The sequence below is a fragment of the Staurois parvus genome, unplaced genomic scaffold (assembly GCF_062004578.1).
Source record: "Staurois parvus isolate SC_StPar_1 unplaced genomic scaffold, SC_StPar_1.0 ptg000192l, whole genome shotgun sequence".
In the NCBI taxonomy this organism is placed as follows: Eukaryota; Metazoa; Chordata; class Amphibia; order Anura; family Ranidae; genus Staurois; species Staurois parvus.
The window spans coordinates 3,221,768-3,245,781 of record NW_028317988.1 but is presented as its reverse complement, the minus strand read 5'-3'; the positions used below and the strand labels follow the sequence as shown (position 1 = coordinate 3,245,781).

Sequence of the window (24,014 nt, the reverse complement as noted above, 5' to 3'; positions counted from 1 at the left end):
ACTGTGAGCAGATTGCTATGGTGACTGCTTTCAATTCCGCAGTTGGCGGATAGCATCCACACATCTGCCTCCTCCACATAAAGCTTGTGTTCCATGGCTCCCAACACCAACGCTACTTAATAGTCTATGGGTGTGCTACAATTGCCTCGGATCAATCAGTTGCTCAATTACCTTCCTTCATCTCTTCGGCTTGCTCATGCCAGTCCCCCACTGTATTTCCACTGTCTGTATTAGTTTTTTCTTGGTTCAATAAAGTGGATTGTTTGGAGTGCAGCAGATCGGACGTCCTTTGTTCTCATCTATGCAGCACACGGGCTCGGCTAGCACCTACAGGACGAGTTGTGCTTGGAGATTGGGAGTCTCTCTACCTTCAACAGCGGTAAACATATTTGTTGCTCATTATTTTTATTTCTTACATTTATGGTTGAATGCTATCTCCTCTGTTTACTAGGCCATGTCACTCTAGCATTCTCATACGTTCTTCAGCAGCTAATGCTAATTAAATATGTGACTGTGCAATTAAATATTATAATATTGTACAGGATTTATATTTTTGCTTCTCTTTGGCTGCTGTACAGTTTATATTTGCTTACTGTTTGCTAGATACAGTACATAGATTGTAAAAGTTTTTGAATGTTTATTCAAAGTGTCTCACACATAAGCATTTTGTAGTTTAACACATTAAGCACAATAATAAAAAACATTCCCCAGTTCATTATTTGTAACAATTCTTACCCCAGCACTTGCAGTTTACAACTTTCAATGATACTGGCTCTTGCTATCTCAGTGCTGCTTCCCTGAACTTCTGGCCTTCACAGGAAAATGATAAGGGTGGACAGTGCAGTCTCAAGTCAGTCTTTTGGTTTGAATAAGGAAGGGGGGGGTGATAAGCGGGGGAGAACCTTGCCATCCTAGGCTATGGAGATGTGTGTTTCTATTGATGCATGCAGTGTAGGGAGCAGGGCAGGGCTGGAACTTGGTGAAACTCAGTTCTACCACTTCTGGCTTAGGCTCTCTGCTCACCACAATCACTTGTATGCACAGAAGTCTGGCTTTGCTGTTAGAAGTGAAAGTGGGACAAGGATGGGGACAAGGGAGATACAGGTGCCCGGGGTGCAGTGCAGATGTCGAAACCCCCACTGGTTGATCCCTCTGCAAGTGACAGAGGCGGAGCGACCTACAGTGGGTGGGGAGGTACTAGAGTCGGCTGGGTGCTTCAGCTTACTGCAGCAACAAAAGTAAGATATGGTGGAGCTTTTGAGGGGGGAGAAGATGAGGGCAGTGTGGGGGGCTGCAAGCAGAAGTCAGAGCTGAATAGGTTTGAAAGTGGGATGTGGATGAGGGATGCAGAAATAAGCAGCTGTGGAAGAAGGCTAGGGGAACTCTGCACTCTGTATGCAGCGCACCCCTGAACTTTGCGTATAACACCCCCCAACCCTGCACTCTATACGCAATGTACTTCTGGTATTTACTGGCCCTTTAAGACCCTCCCACTGTTAGTGAAATTTGACCACACCCACTATTTGATGCGGTTTGGAGGGAGGGGCATTTTGGGGAATCCTGGTTGAGTTCCTGCACCTATTTTCTGAGAAAAAGCCCTGGAGGGAGACACAACTCTTGTCTCTGCATGCAGGGGTGGCTTCATGGATACTGCATGAGAAAGGAGCCACCGATACAGGAAATCTGGCACGGTGGTCATGACACCAGTTTACGATGGAACATAAGCAAGGATTAAAAGATAAAGAAGCTGCATACTCAGTAAGTTTTCAAATCAGCTCCTGGAAGAGCTTAAAAACTGATGGTTTAATATCACCTTTACTTGGGCCACCACCTTTTTGAGTAGTTAAAGGGCTGTTCCATCCTGTTAGGATATGTACTCATTGTGAAAATGGCCTACAAGTATAAAAATAGTATTAAACCATTTACATTCAGTGTAGGGTTATGTAATGGTATTTAGGGGCTGCATAGGGTACTTTTTGATAAAGGTTCACCAAAACAAATAGAGAAAGTGCATTTCTCTATCAAGGACATAGACAGGAATTCAAGTCTGACAGAGAATCTAATCCCTCACCACTCAAAACTAAAACAAATAAAAGTTCTGGCTTTAGATACACTTGGCTGTATGCTACATTGGGTATAGAAAAGAATCACCCCCTTTAAAATAATCACATTTTGTTGCTTTGCAGACACAGTTTTTGTTTTATCCAGCTGAAAGAAGGTTGAAAGAATGAAAGATATAACACCAACATGTCAGAACAAAAATTAAAAAAAAAGTTTTCAAAAACAGAATTACTGACTTTTCCTGGAGCATTGTTAGGAGGGAGTGATCCTCTTTCCAACCCAGTAATTCTGTATTTGATTTTTGTTTCTGACATGTTGGTGTTGTATCTCTCACAGAGATGTTATAAGTTTCACTGAGTAAATTCAGCTGGATAAAACAAAAACTGCGTCTGTCTTTATTTCAGGCTGCAAAGCAACAAAATGTGATTATTTTAAAGGGGGTGATTCTTTTCTATACCCATTGTATGTGCCAGAGATGGGATTTGTACTTTTCTCCATAATTCCTTTTACACTACAGCATTAGGACTGTACCTTATCACCCAATTGTATATGGAGGAACTTCCAAGAAACAGGCTTGTTGTCTACTGAGAAATATATCATGCATGCTTTTAGATTTAATAGGTTCTTATAAATGTTGAACATGTTCATATTGTGATATGTGATGATCTTAGCCATTCCCAAAGTGCTCTGACCTGTGGACATTGTACCCATCCATAGAGTCTGCTTGGCAGGACAATCAAGTTAGAAAGCCTTGTTATGTCCACAAAGGCATTTACAGAGCTTTAAAAGGTACATAAAATGACAATGAAAGATCTTAGTACACTTAGTTTTTCAATATAGGTGCAGTGTCTTAGGAGGAAATCTTAGTAACATGGGGCTTCCATTGCCAGCAAAAAATACTAGCTGCCTGGGCATCATGCTGATCCAATGAGTTTGACATTTTCCAAATTACTGACCCATAACATACACTGCTCAAAAAATGTAAAGGAAGACTTTGAAAACACATCAGATCTCAATGGGGAAAAATATCATGCTGGATATCTATACTGATATGGACTGCGTAATGTGTTAGGAACGCAAGGATGCCCATCGTTTGATGGAAATGTAAGTTATCAACCTACAGAGGACTGAATTCAAAGACACCCTGAAAATCAAAGTGAAAAAATGATGCAGTAGGCTAGTCCATTTCGCTGAAATTTCATTGCAGCAACTCAAAATGGTCCTCAGTAGTTTGTATGGCCCCCATGTGCTTGTATGCATGCCTGACAACGTCGGGGCATGCGCCTAATGAGACGACGGATGGTGTCCTGGGGTATTTCCTCCCAGATCTGGACCAGGGCATCACTGAGCTCCTGGACAGTCTGAGGTGCAACCTGGCGGCGTCAGATGGACCAAAATATGATATCCCAGAGGTGTTCTATTGGATTTAGGTCAGGCATGCATGGGGGCCATTCAATGGTATCAATTCCTTCATCCTCCAGGAACTGCCTACATAATCTAGCCACATGAGGCCGGGCATTGTAGTGCACCAGGAGGAACCCAGGCCCCACTGCACCAGCGTAGGGTCTGACAATGGGTCCAAGGATTTCATCCCGATACCTAATGGCAGTCAGGGTGCCATTGTCTAGCCTGTAGAGGTCTGTGCGTCCCTCCATGGATATGCCTCCCCAGACCATCACTGACCCACCACCAAAACGGTCATGCTGAACGATGTTACAGGCAGCATAACATTCTCCATGGCTTCTCCAGACGCTTTCACATCTGTCACATGTACTCAGGGTGAACCTGCTCTCATCTGTGAGGGTGCCAGTAGAGGACCTGCCAATTCTGGCGTTCAATGGCAAATGCCAATCAAGCTCTATGGTGCCGGGCAGTGAGCACAGGGCCCACTAGAGGACATCTGGCCCTCAGGCCACCCTCATGAAGGTGTGAGACATTCACACCAGTGGCCTGCTGGAGGTCATTTTGTAGGGCTCTGGCAGGGCTCATCCTGTTCCTCCTTGCACAAAGGAGCAGATATCGGTCCTGCTGATGGGTTAAAGACCTTCTACAGCCCTGTCCAGCTCTCCTAGAGTAACTGCCTGTCTCTTAGAATCTCCTCCATGCTCTTGAGACTGTGCTGGGAGACACAGCAAACCTTCTGGCAATGGCACGTATTGATGTGCAATCCTGGATGAGTTGGACTGCCTGTGCAACCTCTGTAGGGCCCAGGTATCGCCTCATGCTGCTAGTAGTGACACTGACCCTAGCCAAATGCAAAACTAGTGAAAAACAGTCAGAAAAGATGAGTAAGGAAAAAAAGGTCAGTGGTCTCCACCTGTAAACCCATTCCTGTTTTGGGGGTCGTCTCATTTCTGCCCATCTAGTGCACCTGTTGTTAATTTCATTAACATAAAAGCAGCTGAAACTGATTAACAACCCCCTCTGCTACTTAACTGAGCAGATCAATATCTCAGGAGTTTAATTGACTTGAGGCTATACTCTGATTAAAAAGTGTTCCTTTAATTTTTTGAGCTGTGTATATGCAGTTCTGACTTACTAGATATTAAAGTACAACTAAAGGCTCCTGTATGACAGTCTACATATGTGCCAATCCAGTTATTCTGTGGCTGTGTACAAGCCTCTTATAATACTCCTAATGCTAATCAGAAAATTACTCACTAGATCAGATATATTAAAGTGGTTCTAAAGTCTAAAGGTTTTTTACCTTAAAGTGTTACTAAACCCAGGACCCTGCATTCACTATATCTGATCTCCCCGGACCCTGCATTCACTATATCTGATCTCCCCGGACCTTGCATTCACTATATCCGATCTCCCCTGACCTTGCATTCACTATATCTGATCTCCTTGGATCCTGCATTCACTATATCTGGTCTCCCAGGACCCTGCATTCACTATATCTGATCTCCCCTGACCGTGCATTCACTATATCTGATCTCCTTGGATCCTGCATTCACTATATCTGGTCTCCCCGGACCATGCATTCACTATATCTGGTCTCCCCGGACCCTGCATTCACTATATCTGGTCTCCCCGGACCCTGCATTCACTATATCTGGTCTTCCCAGGCCCTGCATTCACTATATCTGGTCTCCCCGGACCCTGCATTCACTATATCTGGTCTTCCCAGGCCCTGCATCCACTATATCTGGTCTCCCAGGACCCCGCAGTCACTATATCTGGTCTCCCCGGACCCTGCATTCACTATATCTGGTCTCCCAGGACCCTGCATTCACTATATCTGGTCTCCCGCAGTACACACAACATGGAAATGCAATTATTTTAGTAAACATAAACTGCTAAATACCTTTTCTTATCAGCAGTTACAGCAGTCTTGTGACTTCATCAGGGCACTGGTTAAAGCTTGTAGGAGTTTTCTTTCTGCTCTAGGAGGATGTGAAAGTCCCGACCCCCTGTCTAGACAGTGCTGATTGGCCCTGTGTTGATCAAATGCACTCTCCCAAGAAAAAAACCAAAAAACCTCTCTAGCAATACACACCAAATTGAGCATGTGCACGTGACTACGGATTCAGTCTGTATCAGGTGGTCATTTCAACAAGAGGAGGGGCAGGGAATGAAAGATCAAACAGCCATTTTACACAATGCAGGGAAGTAACCCCATAGGTTTCACAGTGAGTATAACAAGCATGCTTTACTGCATATACAGACTGATTTTACTGTTGTGGGTTTGTAACACTTTAATGCATTCCCTGCATTAGGAGGCATTCACACTCGAGTGATTTGTAGCTCGGAACTCCAAAAACGCTCAAACTTAAAAAAATCAATTGTTCTCTGTGGTGCCTGTTAACACCTGATTGTGTGAACAGGCACCATAGAGAACAATTGATTTTTTACGTTTGAGCGTTTTTGGAGCTTCGAGGTACAAATCACTGGAGTGTGAATGCCTCCTAAAGGTAAAAAAAACCTCCCCACTCCCTGTCCTTCCAACTCCAATTCCTAATACTTACCTGGCTCCTGTCAATGCTCCAGCTCTGTTTCTGGCTCCAACTCAACTCCCCTCACTATCTGCTATTACATGAGATACTGAAGGCAGTGGAGTCATAGGCTCCCACTGCTGTCAGGTAAACTGCTGTGAGGATGGAGCAGGGGCATGGCTTCTTTGTACTGAGTATGTCTAAGAACGCACACATCGCAGCTCAGGAGCATGCACGCACACAGCGCAGCTCAGGAGCATGCACGCACACAGCGCAGCTCAGGAGCATGCACGCACACATCGCAGCTCAGGAGCACGCACCCACCCAGCGCAGCTCAGGAGCACGCACGCACACATCGCAGCTCAGGAGCACGCACGCACACAGCGCAGCTCAGGAGCACGCACGCACACAGCGCAGCTCAGGAGCACGCACGCACACAGCGCAGCTCAGGAGCATGCACGCACCCAGCGCAGCTCAGGAGCACGCACGCACACAGCGCAGCTCAGGAGCATGCACGCACCCAGCGCAGCTCAGGAGCACGCACGCACACAGCGCAGCTCAGGAGCACGCACGCACACATCGCAGCTCAGGAGCACGCACGCACACAGCGCAGCTCAGGAGCATGCACGCACACATCGCAGCTCAGGAGCATGCACGCACACAGCGCAGCTCAGGAGCATGCACGCACACATCGCAGCTCAGGAGCATGCACGCACCCAGCGCAGCTCAGGAGACAACCAGAGTAGGAAGAAGCACACAGCGCCAGCGGGTGACTGCAAGAGGAGGAGATAAATGACCACTCCATGCAATATAATTATTTTTAACAAAAAAATCAGTCATTTTGATCAAAGTGCATCTAAGATGCAGCAAAAGGGATTTTTTTCAATACACTTACTTACTTTCTCCTAAAAGTGCATGGTTTAGGGAATATTCCCATTTGTAGCAGCTGGTGACATCACCTGTGCATGTGCCCTGCAATCTGAATGGACAGGTGCTGCTCTGCAATCAATGCTCCCATGCACATGTGTGGGAGTGACATCATTGCACTCAGTCATTCAAACATCCGGAACCTGAGAACCCAGAAAGAAGACCGAGTGAAGATGGAAGCCCCGGCAGCAGTGACAATACCGGAGGGCCTCATTCAGGCCTGGACTGGGACATAAAACAGGCATTTTAAACTGAGCAGCCACGGGACCGGAGAAGGGGGGGGGGGGATATGGAAATATGGAATGGGATGGTGGGTGGGAGTTCATGGGGGCGGTTGGTGACGGGATGTTCACGGAGTCTGGGTCCTCTGCAATGTTATGTAAAGAGGCACTGTGATATAAAAGGGGACGAACTGCACTGTAAAGGGGCACTGTTTTGATTACAGTGCCTCTTTACAGTACAGTCCCCCTTACATTACAGTGCCCCTAGCAATCACGGAATCACAGCCCTCCCCCCCATCACAATGCCCCTTGAAGTTATGCCCCCCTTTTCTCTCTAATCAGAGTGCCCCTTTTCTGTCTCCACTGCACAGTTCTTCCTTTGGACATCCCCATATATTCAGCAAAGAAACATCCTAATCTAGCAAAGAGAAATTCCCATCTAGAAAAGAGACATCACCATCCAGCAAGGAGACATCCCCATCCAGCAAGGAGACATACCAATCCAGCAAATAGACATCTCTATATAGCAAAGAGACATCCCAATCCAGCAGAGAGACAACCCAATCCAGCAAAGAGACATCCCATATAGCAATGAGACAGCCCAATCCAGCAATGAGACATCCCCATAGAGCAAGGAGACATCCCAATCCAGCAAAGAGACATGCAAATCAAGCAAAGAGAAAGCCCCATCCACCAAAGAGACATCCCCATATAGCAAAGAGACAGCCCAATTCAGCAATGAGACGGCCCAATCCAGCAATGAGACATCCCCACAGAGCAAGGAGACATGCCAAGCCAGCAAAGAGACATGCAAATCCAGCAAAGAGACAGCCCCATCCACCAAAGAGACAGTCCCATATAGCAAAGCGATGGCCCAATCCTTCAAAGAGAAAGTCCTATTCAGCTAAGAGACATCCCAATTCAGCAAAGAGACATCCCATTCCAGCAAAGAGACAGCTACATATAGCAAAGAGATGGCCCAGTCCAGCAAAGAGACAGCCCAATCCAGTAAAGAGACAGCTCCATATAGCAAAGAGACTGTCCAACCCAGCAAACAGACAGCATAATCCAGCAAAGAGACAGCCCAGTTCAACAAAGAGACAGCTCCATATAGCAAAGAGACGGTCCAGTCCAGCAAAGAGACAGCCAAATCCAGCAGACAGCTCCATAAAGCAAAGAGACGGCCCAATCCAGCAAAAAGACAGCCCAGTCCAGCAGAGACAGCTCCATATAGCAAAGAGACGGCTCAATCCAGCAAAGAGGCAGCCTAATCCAGCAGAGACATCCCAATCAAACAAAGAGACAGCTCAATCCAGCAAAGAGACAGCTCCATATAGCAAAGAGATGGCCCAATCCAGCAAAGAGACGGCCCAATCCAGAAAAGAGACAGCCCAGTCCAGCAAAGAGACAGCTACATACAGCAAAGAGACAGCCAAATCCAGCAAAGAGACAGCTTAATCCAGCAAGGAGACATCCAAATCCAGCATAGAGAAGGCCCAATCCAGCAAAGAGAGCCCAATCCAGCAAAGAGACAGCTCCATATAGCAAAGAGACAGCCCAATCCAGTGCAGAGACAGCCCCATCCATCAAAGAGACAGCCCCATATAGCAAAGAGACGGCCCAATCCAGCAAAGAGACAGCCCAATCCAGCAAAGAGACAGCTCCATATAGCAAAGAGACAGCCTAATCCAGTGCAGAGACAGCCCCATCCAGCGCAGAGACAGCTCCATATAGCAAGGAGATGGCTCAATCCAGCAAAGAGTCCAATCCAGCAAAGACACAGCTCCATATAGCAAAGAGACGGCCTAATCCAGCAATAAGACAGTCTAGTCCAGCAAAGAGACAGCTCCATATAGCAAGGAGATGGACCAATCCAGCAAAGAGACGGCCCAATCCACTCCCCACCCTCCCACACACACCGCTGCTACTGAGCGGGATGTGTGGCTGCACTGCACTCACCTTCCTCCCCTGTGCAGCCGTCATGGTTAGGTGAGATCCTGCTGTGGTCTCGTACAGTGTATTTCCAGCAGACGGCCTGGGAGGTGTGTCCCCTGCTAGCGGGTCCTCTTCTGCACCCCGTAGTTTGCCGGAACCGGCACTGCTGTAGGCATGGCCACATATGCGGTGCATACTAGCACACTACGACATTAACTTGGAACAGTTTTTTTTTTTAATTGAAGAGTTTACTACCATTTTAAAGTGGTTGTAAAGGCTAAAGGTTTTTTACCTTCATGGATTCTATGCATGAAGGTAAAAAAACTTTTAGTATGCAACTTCCCCCACAGCCCCCCCTACATACTGGAGCTCAATCCAGCCATGACCACGAGAGCTGCTGCTGTCTTGGCTCTCTGCCTACTCATTGGCTGAGGCACAGAAACAGGATCCATTGGCTCCTGCTGCTGTCAATCACATCCAGTGAGGAAGGACCTGTCGGTGGAGCTTAGGAGCAAGCAAGCACAAGTGCCCCCATAGTAAATGACTTGCTATGGGGCACTCGCCAGGGGGGAGTAGCCAGGAGCACAGGCGGAGGAAGAGGAGGATCAGGGCTGTTCTGTGCAAAATCATTGCACAGAGCAGCTAAGTACAATATGTTTGCTATTTAAAAAGAAATTGGAGCCTTTAGTACCACTTTAATAGTTCCTAAGCATTTCCCTGTAAAATCTACCTTTTGCCTAGAACGCCTTCCAAAAAGGGAAGGCATATACCCTCCTGTGCCTACAGCCTCATAGCAATATATCTACAGTGTGATATTCTGTAAAGCTATGTGCTTCCAAATACACATCTCACCAGATTTGGAGTGAAAGGTTCCCGTTAGGTTATGTGCTTTGAAATACATATCTCACCAGATTTGGAGTGAAATTTGGTGAAGTTACCACTGTGCTGCTCAATGGTGTCATTGCTAGAGAGAAATTTGAGGAACTGCAAACAAGCATATCCCTGCTTTTGCTTTTTTTTTTTTTCATTTATTCTGTGAATTATTATTATTATACAGGATTTATATAGCGCCAACAGTTTGCGCAGCGCTTTACAATAAAAGGAAGACAGTACAATTACAATACATTTCAGTACAAAAGGAATAGAAGGGCCCGGCTCGTGGAGCTCACAATCTAAAGGAAGGGGAAGGTGATATAAAAGGTGATAGCTGCGGGGGATGATCTGGCGGAGGTGATTCAAGTACAGTTCTTAGGTGGAGGGTGGGGTAGGCTTCCCTGAAGAAGTAAGTTTTCAAAGATCGCCTAAAGGAAGACAGGATGGGGGCTGACCGGACATGCTGTGGTAGGGAGTTACAGAGGATGGGAGAGGCTCTGGAGAAGTCCTGGAGGCGAGCGTGGGAGGAGGTGATGAGGGAGCTAGAGAGAAGGATATCATGGGAGGAGCGGAGTGGGCGATTTGGGTGGTATCTGTGGATGAGGTTGGTGAAGTAGCTAGGGGCAGTGTTGTGGATGGCTTTGTAAGCTGTGGTTAGTATTTTGAATTTTATACGTTGGGTTAGTGGAAGCCAGTGGAGGGATTGGCAGAGAGGGGCAGCAGTCACTGATCGGTTGGTAAGGTGTATGAGTCTAGCAGCAGCATTCATAATAGACTGAAGGGGGGATAGCCTGTGTAACGGTAGACCAGTGAGGAGGGAGTTGCAGCAATCGAGGCAGGATATAACCAAGACGTGGATAAGTTGTTTTGTGGTGTCATTGGTCAGCAAGGGGCAGATTTTGGAAATGTTCTGGAGGTTGAGGCAGCAGGATTTAGCCAGTGAGTGGATGTGGGGCCCAAAGGAGAGGTCAGAGTCTAGGATTACACCTAACACCCTGGCATGAGGGGAAGGGCCAGTGGTAGTGCTGTTGATCTTAATGGTAAAGTCATGAGTGGGGGATCGGGGAGGAGAAAATATTACAAGCTCAGTTTTTGAAAGATTGAGTTTAAGGTAGTGATGTGACATCCATGCTGATATGTCGCTTAGTAGATTTGTGATACGTGAGGAGATTGAGGGGGTGAGCTGGGGAGTGGAGAGATAAATCTGGGTGTCATCAGCATAGAGGTGGTATTGGAAGCCATGGGAGGTTATCAGTTGACCCAGGGAGGAGGTATAGAGAGAGAAAAGGAGGGGCCCAAGAACAGAACCTTGAGGTACCCCAACAGAAAGAGGAAGCGGAGCGGAGGAGGAGGAGTTGTATGTGACACTGACAGTGCGCTGAGAAAGGTAAGAGGAGAACCAGGAGAGAGCAAAGTCACAGAGGCCGATGGAGTGGCGTTTACTGAGGAGGAGCGGGTGGTCGACTGTGTCAAAGGCAGCGGAAAGGTCAAGGAGTATGAGTATGGAGTAATGGCCGTTGGTTTTAGCAGTTAGTAGGTCATTAGTGAGTTTTAGTAGGGCAGCTTCTGTGGAATGTTGTGGGCGGAAGCCAGACTGTCGGGGTTCAAGAAGGTTGTTGTCAGTGAGGTAGCAGTTCATACCGTTGTGAACAAGGCGCTTGAGAAGCTTGGAGGCAAACAGGAGCAGGGAGATGGGTCTTAAGTTATTCAAACAGGTGGGGTCCAGCAAAGGTTTTTTGAGGATGGGGGTAACCAGTGCATGTTTGAGTGGGGAGGGAAATGTGCCCATGCAGAGTGAGAGGTTGAAGATGTGGGTTAGAAAGTTTAGGATAGAGCAGGAAGGAGGCTGCAACAGTCGTGAGGGGACAGGATCCAGGTGACAGGTGGTGAAGTGGGCCTTGGAAAGTAGTTAGGTAACTTCCTTGGTGGTAACAGGGTCGAAGGAGGAGAGTGTAGAGTTTGGTGTTGGGCCTGGTATGTTGATTAGGGGAGGAAGCTTGACACTGGAGAGCTCATCACGAATTGTGTCGATCTTCTTGAAGTGACTGGCAATCTCCTGTGCAGTAAGTAAGTTGGTGGGTGGAGGCAGTGGAGGGTGGAGTAAGGAATTAAGGGTAGAGAAGAGTTGACGAGTTTTGTATGAGAGGGTCTTGATGAGAGTGTTATAGTAGGTTTGCTTAGCAGCGTGGAGGCTGGAGTGAATCACAGTGAATCTGTGTTTTTAACCTCTCCTGCTATTTTATGATCATTTTTCCACCAGTTATTTGTAGGTCTGCAGGGACAGCCTGACCGGCAGCTGGCTCAGGCTGGCAGCGCGCCACTGAAAGCCTGAGCTAGCCAGGGAGTGCTGGATGAGCAGAGTAGAGAGGGGTGACTGACAGTTACCACTCTCTGCTCACTGAAGACCGAGAACTAAGCAATCAGCAGTCATGTGATCGCTCAGTTCACAGCCTTAGGGTCGATGGGGGACAGTTGCAGCATCATATTGATGCAGCCATCTAGGTGCGTATGTCTGTTTGTTTTTTTGTAAACCCATACTTCCCTTTTAAGTATCACAAAATACCAGTCACAGAGGCCCCAATCTCTCAGGAGTTGGGTTTCAACAGCCAAGCCATCAGAGGCAGAGAACGGGAAGCAGGATAGTATGCCAGTCCTTGAGACAGCAAGAAGTCCTCATGGAGGATCTCCCAGGAGTCTGAAAATGTCCGAGTTCCAAGATCTTACGAAGCCAATTTGGTGCCACCAAGATCACTGAAATGCCCTCCATCTTGATTCTGCAAAGCAAGAAGGAAGAATCTGTAGAGGAGGAAATGTGTATATCAGCAGGTACTGAGTCCACTGCAAGGACCCTTGAATCTTCTCCAGGCCAGTACTCAGGGCATAGATTTGAAATGCCCTGAGTATTGGTAGACAAAGAAGCTAAAAAATGTACCTTCACCTGTGGGGGCATTCATTTCTAAGAGGATTTGGCCATTAAGGACCTGTAACGGAACTGAGTTGAGGATTCAGCTTTTGAAGAGGTAGAAAGTATTGGAAGATAGGGAGTGTATTAGGAGGTGAGCTGGGGACAGGGATAAAGGCAGAAAGAAGAAGAAAATTAAAAGAGGTAACCTGATGGGATGGCAGCAGGAGTGAATTTGCAGGTATGAAAATTCAGATGCCCTCAGTGTTTGACACATAGGAAGCCACCTTTACGGTCCACTCTGAGTAGAGCCCTCAGCTCTCAGCATATGTTTAAATGTAGATGAATTAACAAGGTTGATCCAAGGAAAGCATGTATTGCTGTGTTTGTTATGAACAATGGCTATATGATCTTCGGCCAAATTGTGTTCATTTTAGAAAACTGTAAAGGACAGAGATGGAGCGATGGTCCGCTTCCACAGAGCAGGTATGCATTCTCATGCTGCATTTAAAAGGTGTACTTATTAATTACAATCTGTACCGAGTAATTCTGTGTTTGACTATTGGGTAACGTGGTATTTGTATTGCTTATCTCCATTACATTACTATAAATGTGACATCAATAAATACTGCAACAGTTGCCATAAGCTACTGGGCCAATTTAGGAAAACATTACACCAGTAATCGTAACAACTTGTGGTCTGTAATAAGCAGTGTAAACAAAGCACCACAACATTGATAAAACTAAACTCCCGATGGGAAACTCTCATTTAAATATATTCCTTAATAATCACAGAAGATATAAATCCACTTTGTGTGCATAAAAATAGGATTTTTGACTTGCCTGAAAAATCCATTTCTTGAAGTACAGTACAGGACATGAAGAATATTTAGAGATAACTGGGTTATAGGCAGGTAGTTGCAGGTGTTTGGACACTGGTAAAAAGCAAACTTCAGCTCTTTAGCAAACACTCAAAGGCCACAGAAAATAGAGTGTCCTGTACTGTACTCCAAAAAACTGATTTTACAGAAAAGCAAAAAATCCAATTTTCTTAATCCTACAGTACATGACACAGACAGATTCAGAAATGACTGGGACATTCCCAAACAACAGAAGTACCGCTCCAGACTGACTGAGGCAGAATCCCACATATCCCAGGTGGAGGACACAGTTCAGATGGATTCTAGGGAACTCACGGCTCTTCAAAGGCAGGTAAAAGCACTCCAGGACAAATCTATCTGTCAGGGATCCAGGTATGACCAGAGATGTGTGGACTGACACAGGGAAATGCAGGCTTCAAGTATGGCGTAAAACAATATAATTTATTAAGACTATACAGTACACACAGTGCAAAACCCAAACCTCCAACAAATCACAATATGTGCGGGAACACAGACGCAGTCAGGCAGGCCGGGTCGGTAACTATCGGTCAGACAAGGTACAAAGGAGCAGGCAGGAGAGTGGTCAGGAATAGCCGGGGTCGGTGCAGGCAGAGTTCTAGCAGAGTCACGATCCGGCAGGAATATCAGACAGGATGCAGGTACAGGGGCTCATGGGAACAAACACCAAGGCACTGACTGCAGGCCTGGCCATTGCTTAAATACACCTCCTGCAATCAGCCTCAGGTGATGGCTTGACTGCAGGAGTGAGATTCTGGCTGCTGAGAGCACCCGCTGGCCAGCACTGGTACTGCAGCCCACAAGGCAGGTGAGTCCCAGCACCACCTGTGGTGAGTCCATTCCTGACACTATCGATACAGAAAATAGGCTACGCCAGAACAACCTGCGGATAATAGGCCTGCCGGAGAAGGCCGAAAGTGTGAAACCTGCGGAATTTGTGGAGCACTTTATACTCAAACTGCTGGGCCTCCAGAATCTGTCACCCACATTTGTCGTGGAGTGGGCCTATCGGGTCCCTCCTACCCCACCACCACCTGGGGCTCCCTCGAGGCCTTTTCTAATCAAGCTCCTGAACTACTGGGACCAGGATATGCTGCTGTCAGCCGCGCGGAATTCACCCGAGCTTCCATTTGAAAGTGCCAAGATTTCTCTGTATCCTGCTTACTCCTCTGAAGTGCAGCAATGCAGGCGCTCGTTCACTGAGATTCGTAAATGTTTCCGAGAACGCAGCCTGAACTACAGCCTTATACCCGAGCAGACTCCGAATCCTAGATGGTGGTACCGCCCGATATTTTGATACTCCTGCCGTGGTGGACACTTGGCTGGAAAACCGCTAGGGCATCGGATTCCAAGAGCCCTGTAAGTACTCTGTTCTATTTTCCCCTTATTCCCCTTGCCTTCTTTTCACTCCTTTGCCCTGGCTGGTCCTCTCTTCTGTGCCCTTCATCTTTCATCCTACACTGATACATGATTGGAGTTGTTCCTGAACTTTCCCTCTACTGATTAAATTACCTTCCTGCAAAGGACTGAGACTCCTATGACATAGTTCTACTTCTGTCATCCTGCCAACCCGCTATGATGGTCTAGGAGTGGAAGACTCTCGCATGCACGAGTACTATCAGCTTCCTCAAGGCGGACTGCCAGATGGACGTGTGGAATCCGCTATCTGTTTCTCAGTTCTGGGTACAGACCCTGCACCAGTTTCTTCTTTTGTTTTTTATTTTTTGTGGTGCAAGGGTAAGGTTTTGTTTTTAATTTTTTGAGGATCGGGGGATTTCAGTTATGTATTTCTGTGGTATTACTCACCTAGAATTGTTCATGCAAAGGCTTAGAATGATTTTTCTGCCTTTAAGGACCCTTCTACTATATCTACTGACATTCAGGTGGCTACGTCCACCGTAAACATGACACCATGGCATTTACAAGTAAAGATTGCTTTTCTATCCTCTCCTGGAATGTCAGGGGCCAAAATTCCAAGTATAAACAGTCGCTTTTGTTCTAATACCTTAAATTGCACAACCTGCCTATTGGCCTACTGCAAGAGACCCATCTTATGGGAAGTAAAATCCTGGCTCTAAAAAAAAAACGTGGGTGCAGAAGGCGTTTCGAACCACCTACTCTACTTACTCTCGTGGGGTGTCTATCTTGATTAGCAAATCAGTTCCGTGTGTTGTTGAAGAGGTTGCTATCGACCCCAATGGGAGATATGTCATACTGGTGGTGTTATTATGGAACCAGAAATATATTACCATTAATACTTACCTGCTAGCACCTAGTCATATGGCTCCCTTATATTTATTGTTGGAGAAGCTGGCCCCGCCAAAATATTAATCATGGGAGACTTCAATGCCACCCTCTAACAATCTCTGGATAGGTAGTCCCTCAAGCATCCTTTAATTCAGATCTGGTGACCTGGGCGCAGGCTGCTAACCTCACTGAGGTGTGGTGCTGGCCTCATCCCCACAATAGGGACTACTCTTTTTTTTCCTCGACTTATAAGACTGCCTCATGTATTGATCTAGCATTTGTTAATCCTATTCTCCTTAGTGATATACAGGAAGCTAGTTACCTCCCAGAGGGATTATCAGACTACAGTCCCTATAAATTGATGCTTCGTGCACAGCGGCCCTGTAATGGCTCCCTTTGGGGGCTTCATCCCAAATGGATTCACCGTACAGTCTCTGAGGAACGTATCCCTCCAGGCCTGCAAAACTACTAGGAACACAATACTGGGTCAGCTTCTCCTGCTGTGGTTTGGGATGCCTTTAAGGCTCATAGTAGAGGACTTTATATATTAGTCATCTCTGCTATCAAGTCAGATCACTCTGCTCTCAAATCTGAGTTACAGTCCAAAGTGTCAGAGGCAACAGCTCAATACTCATCTGCTCCTACTGCAGACAAGCATGACTTTCTCTCCTCGGTTCGATGAGATTTGTATTTATATATGTCTGAAATTACTAGGCTGGATGTACATGCTCGTAGGTAGGAATTTTTTTAATTTGGGAACAAAAATAGTAAGTTATTGGCAATGATGGCTCAGCATGATAGACCTCTCACTATTATCTCTGAAATCTGTGCTGCAGATGGTGTAATGGTGTGCTCTCAAGAAGCCATCTTAAAACAAATTTAAAAATTACTACACCTGCCTCTACCATCTAATTTTAGCCCTCCTGGTTTGGCCGCTTTATTAAATTCTTTGGCCCTTGGTTGGCTTTCCGATTCGGAGCGTGCTCTGTTGGTTTCGGACATTACTCCAGAGGAAGTCTCTGGCTGTAAACTCCTTTCCTAATGGCAAGGCTCTGGGGCATGATGGCCTCCCTATGGACTTCTACAAGACTCATACAGAGCTTCTAGCCCCTATATTATCATCCCTGTATAAGGAATGCCTGCACACAGGCTCCTTACCGCCTTCTATGCATGAGGTGCACATAGTATTGCTTCATAAACCAGGCAAGGATCCCAAACTTTGTGCTTCATATAGGCCTATAGCTCTTCTTAACAGTGACCTCAGAATCCTTACCAAATTTTTATCCGTTAGGCTGAATAAGGTGAAAAAGTCAAATATAGATTCGGACTTGACGGCCTTTATGCCTGGTAGATCCACGGATATTAACATCCGCCATTTGTTCTCTAATATACATACCACTCACATAAATGAGGGCTCTAAGACTATAGCCACATTATAGAGAAAGCCTTTGATACGTTGGAATGGGCTTACCTATGGGATGCGTTACGTCAGATGGGTTTCCCTTTACGGTTACAGACCCTATATTCAAATTCAAAGATGCGGGTGGGTGGCCTTCTCTCTACAGCTTTCCATTTACAATGAGGTACCAGCCAGGGATGTCCCCTCTCCCCAGCCTTCTTTACGGCGGCGTTGAAGTCTATAGCTGAAGCCCTTCGAGTTTCTCCAGAAATTGTCAGCCTGCGGCTGGGATGGCTGGAGCAGAGGGTGGCCTTATATGCAGACGACCTGCTATTGTTTCTAAATGATGCCAGACCTTTCCTTCAGGGAGCCCTTCACCTTATAAACTCATTCTCAAGGTTCACGGGTCTGAGGGTCAACTTGCATAAGTCACGTTTATTTCCGGTGGGTGAGGGAGCACTGGACTCCTCCTCCCTTTCTCTAAGTGGTCATATTAAGCTTTTAAAAATTAAATTGCTTCTTAAATTCATGTATATTTTTCAAAATTCCCTACAGTGGCTCCCCAAGTCATTCTTTCTCAAAATAAACCAATTATTCCTTTATTTTCTTTGAGGAACTAAGCCTCCCAGATATAAAGTCACCACCCTCACAAGACCTACGGATAGAGGAGGTTTGGCAATGTCGGATTGTTTCGAATACTTCCTTACTGCCCAACTTGTTCATGTGCACTGGTGCTTACAGCCTGACTTGACCAACACTTCCATTGTCCTGGAGGCGGCAATTTTGAAATCTCTGGAAGTCCTGCAATCCCTAGTGTTCATGGGATTAAGATCGCCTCATAACCTCACACCACCCAGGTGTACCACTCTTCGGGCTTTGGCTTAGACTGGAATCCCTCTCCTCCAATACCTTGTCCCTGCATACTCCACTTTGGCTGAACCCCTTACTTTCCCACGATCCCAGCCCCCAAAGACTGGGCTAAATACAAAAATTAAAACACTGGAGCACATCACCTGGTCATAATGGTTTATTCCCCTTTTCACTTCTCCAATCTAAATTTAATCTGCCCTCACATTATTACTATAGATATCTTCAAGTTTCCCATGCCTTCAGAAGCCAGATCTCAGGACAATTTCCCTCGCTTACTCTGAGCTGGAGGCTATCGTTCGTGTATCAAATTTGGAGAAACCCACATCAGAATTATACCGATACTTTCTTGTGGCGGCCAGCCCCTAATTGTCATCTCTACATCCGAAATGGAAGTTGAATGTCCCTAGCCTGGATGATGATAACTAGTCTTAGCTTGGGATTCTCCTCTCTGCCAGAGCTAAATTAATTCAATTTAAAATTCTACACCAGGCCTATTTTACTCCACATCAGCTGCAAAGAATGAACCCTTCCCTTCCTCCAACCTGTTGGCATTTTTCACACCAGGATGGGGAATTCTTTCATATATTCTGGTCTTGCCCTGCTATTGTTCGTATTGGCAGGAAGTGTTACAAATAATTGAAAATATAGCACAAATTACAGTCCCCCTTGACCCGAAGTATTGTCTGTTGGGGCTGGTGGAACCCTTAGCTCCTGCAGTGTCTAAATGCTTCCTCCTTAATACTCTGCTACTTTACGCACATAAAACAATTACTTTGTGCTAAAAGCATCCCTCTACTTCTACAATAACTTTCTGGAAACATTTAGTAAATTTTAATCTGCCCCTATATCAAACTACCTATGCTAATAGAGGATGCCCCTGTAAATTTTACAAATTTTGGTCCTGCTGGTTAGGTAATGCCTCCACCACCATCTTGGCGGATGATAGGACTTAAATTTATATGTTATAGTTCTTTGCTGTGTTTTTCCTTACCTGTAAAGGGTCCCTTCCTTGTTTTTATGGTCTCTTCATCTAACTGTATTCGCCTAAGCCTTGCATGTCTTGTACCCCCTCCAGGGTTGAATTTTCATTCATTTTTGTGGTAGTTTTGTTGGGCTTATGTCCTGCCCCTGTGAGGGCACCATTTGTTTTAAGTTTTCTTCTGTTGTTTGTGTTAAAATTAATAAAACAGATTTTCAAAAAACAAAAAAACCTGTTTCCCACAGGCACAGGAGAAATGGTCTCCAAGGAAAAAAAAAAGCTGGTAAAGGGCAGTCTGAAGAGCCTTTTTTTGCTGTGGAAATAACGCAAGTTTGAAGTCCTGAATCGAGAAAGGGATGGAGACTGAAACTCCAGTTTGGAGCCTTGGGTGACAACAGACTGAACTCAAAGATCTGGAATGTCCGTAAACCAGCTTGCAGCAAAGGCTGACAGATGTCCTCGCACCTGAAGAAGCATGGGTGCCCTATCATTGTGCAGAAGGCTTGAACCCAGGCTTAGCCAACTTGGGAGCCTGATGCTTTTAGCAGAATTGTTTTCCTGGTTTTGATTTGGACGAGGAGGCGGACTAAAGTAACCCTGTCTCCGATGGAAGGAGGAGCTTACCCACAGCAAGAGCAGTAGTGATTGATCTGTTACCAGAAGCTTCTGAGGCAAAAAAGCAGATTCACTAAAAGGATTTGAGAAGGTTTGCACAAATTGCAAGAATATTCACTTCAATTATATAATCATATGCAAATAAAATAGGTAAACAAGAACTTTCTTTTCACATGACTGGATAAAGTGAATCTTCACACATTATTTAGATGTCACCCAAAGCAACCAATCAGAATTTTTTTTAAATTTGTTTGCCAGGCAAGAGGCCTCTTACGGGGATGAATTTCGGTGATATATACGGTACCTCCCTCACTGATCCTACTGCAAAACTTTTATATATGATTCAATGGGAGAGGGATCTGAATTTCACCTGGGAATTGCCTGAATGGCTTATGCCTTATCCAAAATATCTAACAACACCATCGTGATAGAATTGAACTATAAAACTTTACTATGCTGGTATATGGTCTCTACCCACAAGAAATTTGACAAGACATGGGACCCATGCATTCGGTATTTGTTAGCTTCATCACCAGCTTCTGGTTTATTTCTCTCAGCCCCTTGTTTTGCCCCTCTTTTCCTCCCTGCCCTCTTCACCCCATTTTTAAATTTCATTATAATTCTAATCTGAGGCATTGAGTCTCCTTTCACAGGTATATTAACCATCCGATTTGTTTTTGTGGCTTTTTACATCATTGCTATGTTGGCTGAAGGATGGAATCATTGTTACAATAAGTATCTGGATTGCTTTTTTACATCATTACTACTCATTAGTTACCTCCTTACTTGTCTAACCTGTATCTGTCTTGATAATTTTTGGGACTTATTCTTATGTCATATTGGCGACCTGAGCTTGTAATTTTGGTATTGTACACATCCCAATTATTTGCCTTTTTTTTCTCTAGTTGGGAATTTAAATAAAAATAGTGGAAATTAAATTTATGTTTGCTTTTTTTAACTCTATTAGAAAGGAAACCTACTGAAAGGGGGAAAAAAAAAAAAAAAAAAGCAAAAAACATTATGCTATTGTCCTGGAAAATGCCTGCCTGTGTCTGGTTTAAACACTGAGAAAATACTGAAGTCATCTGATCAAAATGAAAACAAAGCAAGCGAGTTTTCAGCAGGAGAGATCAGTAATGGCAGCCACCATCCCTTCCGATTGCAAGCTTCCTTTAGGCTGGGTGTTGGGGCGCCATTCCATTCTAAATATAACGGCATCACACAGAGCACAAGGGTGCAGGTCCAGTTTTTGATTCAATTATGCGGGTTGGCAGCCTAGTCTTTGCCTCATTCACATGGGAGTACCCATCTATACACCCATGAGAAGGGCAGTCAGACAGACTGTATTCTGATCCGTGCATTGGACCCACAGCTATAGTCTAGGAAATGCTTGGAGATCCATGCAGCCAGCTCCTTGTTATGGATTTGAACAGGCTGACTTCATGAAAGACCTGCACATTCCCCATGGGTGAAGCCAACCCTGCCCGTGGGTGTACAGATCAGTATGCCCATGTGATTGAGGCCTTAACACACAACTCCACATTCGTGTGTAGTATTCCAAAAGAATGGCTATGTTTGAAGGAGCCTTCATCCCAGCTGAGTCGAAACTAAATGGGATCATTTGGTATGAGCAAGTTTTAACCAAGGCTAAATTCACTCATTTCATGCTAAATATGACCCCCATTTAACCTATCCTGCTAGTGTTCATTCTCTCCTTACCAGGTGAAGCTAAAATATACTCACCTAAGACCTCCATCTAGGTCCCTTGGCATTGCCAGTTCCAGGTGAGGGGGACCGCTGATCCAGTGCTTTAATGGCACCAGTGACCTCTGGTCCCCCTCTTTAGTCTTTAAAGTGAAACTTTACCCATAACAACTTGGTAAAAATGTTCTTTAGCCAGGAACATGCATTCCCCTTTACTAATTATGATACCAAAATTAGCGTGTGCTGTAAATTGCCTCCAGCTTTGTTCCTGCTTGCTGGAGGATGCAATTCTACTGATCCCCTGAGCAGCAGTAAATCTTAAGACTGTCAACTGTTAGGCCTCTAGTTGCTCTGATTTTCAGCACAGTGCCAGAAAAAAAAAAAAAAAAATTAGACAGCGCATGTACAGGGTGTGACAACGTATTAATGGATTTTTTGTTTTTTTACAGCATAGGCACTTATTTTTAATGTTTTACAGAGCTATACCTGCAAAAGTAGGCAGCCCGACGTGATCTAGCAGGACTTAAATTTCTGATTAAAGTTGCACTTTAAGATTTTAACAGGACCCTGGCACTGGGCTTCCAATCGGAAGTGATCTCCACAGGCAGTGATGTGGACAACCAAAGAATGACCCATCCAGGAAGCAAACAGAAGTGGTGACTTGAGTCAATGGTGTCACATGACTACAGCATCAGGCACATTAGGCCAGGTTCAAGGGGAGACAACACATCAACACCATCACTGAGAACTATTGCTAACACAGCTCTAACTGAAGACCATCTAGCAGGTCACAGACTGCAGACATCCAAACAGCCCATTATGCCCCAGAAGCTGGGCGGAGCAGGGAGATGCACAAGGCTTCACCGATCTCCACTTCTGCAAGCTTCAGCCATCAATAGCAGGAGGAGGTGGATGCATGTGTGCCAGTGCTTTTTGTAACAGTACACACAGTATTTATTTTTTTTTTAATTGAACTTGATATTTAAGTCAACGGACTGGGCAAAAATGCAACACGTCCTAGCTGTTCAGCGCACACCTAATATGGCTACCTATACAATCATGAAGGCTGTGCAGTGCTAGCGCCTAGTTCTGGGTGAGATTTGACCAGATCTGCTTCGCTTGAACACACTACATATAGGTACATTTCCCAGTTAATTACACCAAACTACCAGAAAATAGAAACACAACGCCGTAGGCTCTTCCCATGTTTAATTGGTCCTGAAAATGTCTGCAATTACAAGTGTTATGGGCCATAATGGCTACACACAGAACTTTGATCATGTCACACATGAACAATAGGCTTGTAGGGCAGGGGGAATATGTGAGGTGTGCAGAAAGGGACTGTCATATTAGTAAAATATTACATACATAAATAAGCTATATAAAGTACAGCCAAATGCAAAGAACAGGCAAGACGACATTCCCCAAATAGCTCACACAAGTCTGCAAGAGATTATTCTTAAAAACTAGGCTACTCATTCTGTTGATTTATGCAGCAACTACTCAAGGAAGATTGCATTCAAGTAGTTTATAAAATGGTATATCCAAAAAGGCTGCAAAAAGACAATTACAATTGTAAATTCTTCTGAAAAGATGTGCATTCAATACACAGTGTGCTGATGACGTGACAATAGTCGCTTACATTCATGAACTTTAGACTTAAAGCAGAATAAGACACCTGAATACAGCAGAGAGGAAGTCAGTGGTGCCCATTAATAAACACTGGAGCCATTACCTTTTAACAAATCAGGTTCTCTCTTTAGTATCTCAGAGAAAAAATAGGAAAGAAAAACAAAAAACAAAAAAAAAACCCACACAGGAATGATGGCCAACTGCAAGTAGCCCAGACAACAACAGAGAAAGGCAGTATGCAGTGCTTTGAGTGGTGTGTGACCACATGAATATTGTATAAAAATGCATGCAGAGAGCTCAGATTCTGACAGCCTCAAAGCGTGCCAAAATGATCGCATTGCACCAGTACAGATCAGGTCACACAGTATTACATGCCTTAACCATGTTCTGGTTTGGTTTACATTCAAAACAATGTGACTTTAAAATTTAAAGGCCAAACTCAGTTTCAAGAAAATTGCCAGAGGGACCCAGTAGGCTATAATTAAAAAAAAAAAAAAAAAAAAAGGAAAGGAGGAATGAAGGGGTGCAGCTTTCAAAAATGTTGCCTAAGTTGCTCTAACCCCCCCACCCCCTCCAAAGCCTAGGACACCTGCCCCTGGGAACTCTCTCCCCCCCCTCCCAATTCACAGAACTGAACATCCTCCTTCCTTCCAAACCCTGCGCACGCAAGGTGCACTCTCTCCACCCCCATCACAACAGCAAATGAGCTCAGTGTTGTTGCGACAGGGAGAACCCATGCACTGGGTTTTGAACGAGGGAGAGAATTTGCTCCTGTAATACTGAGGATGAGCACTCAACAGTTGGAGCATGCC

General features: G+C 45.2%; 1 long non-coding RNA gene across 1 annotated transcript; it reads left to right on the top strand.

Annotated features, from left to right (window-relative positions):
• The first annotated feature begins 7 nt into the window (after nt 1-7).
• LOC149461763 (uncharacterized) lies at nt 8-20,804 on the top strand. The gene is made up of 2 exons (XR_016312764.1): nt 8-379; nt 19,497-20,804. It is a non-coding gene; the product is annotated as an uncharacterized LOC149461763 (long non-coding RNA).
• The last annotated feature ends 3,210 nt before the right edge of the window (nt 20,805-24,014 follow it).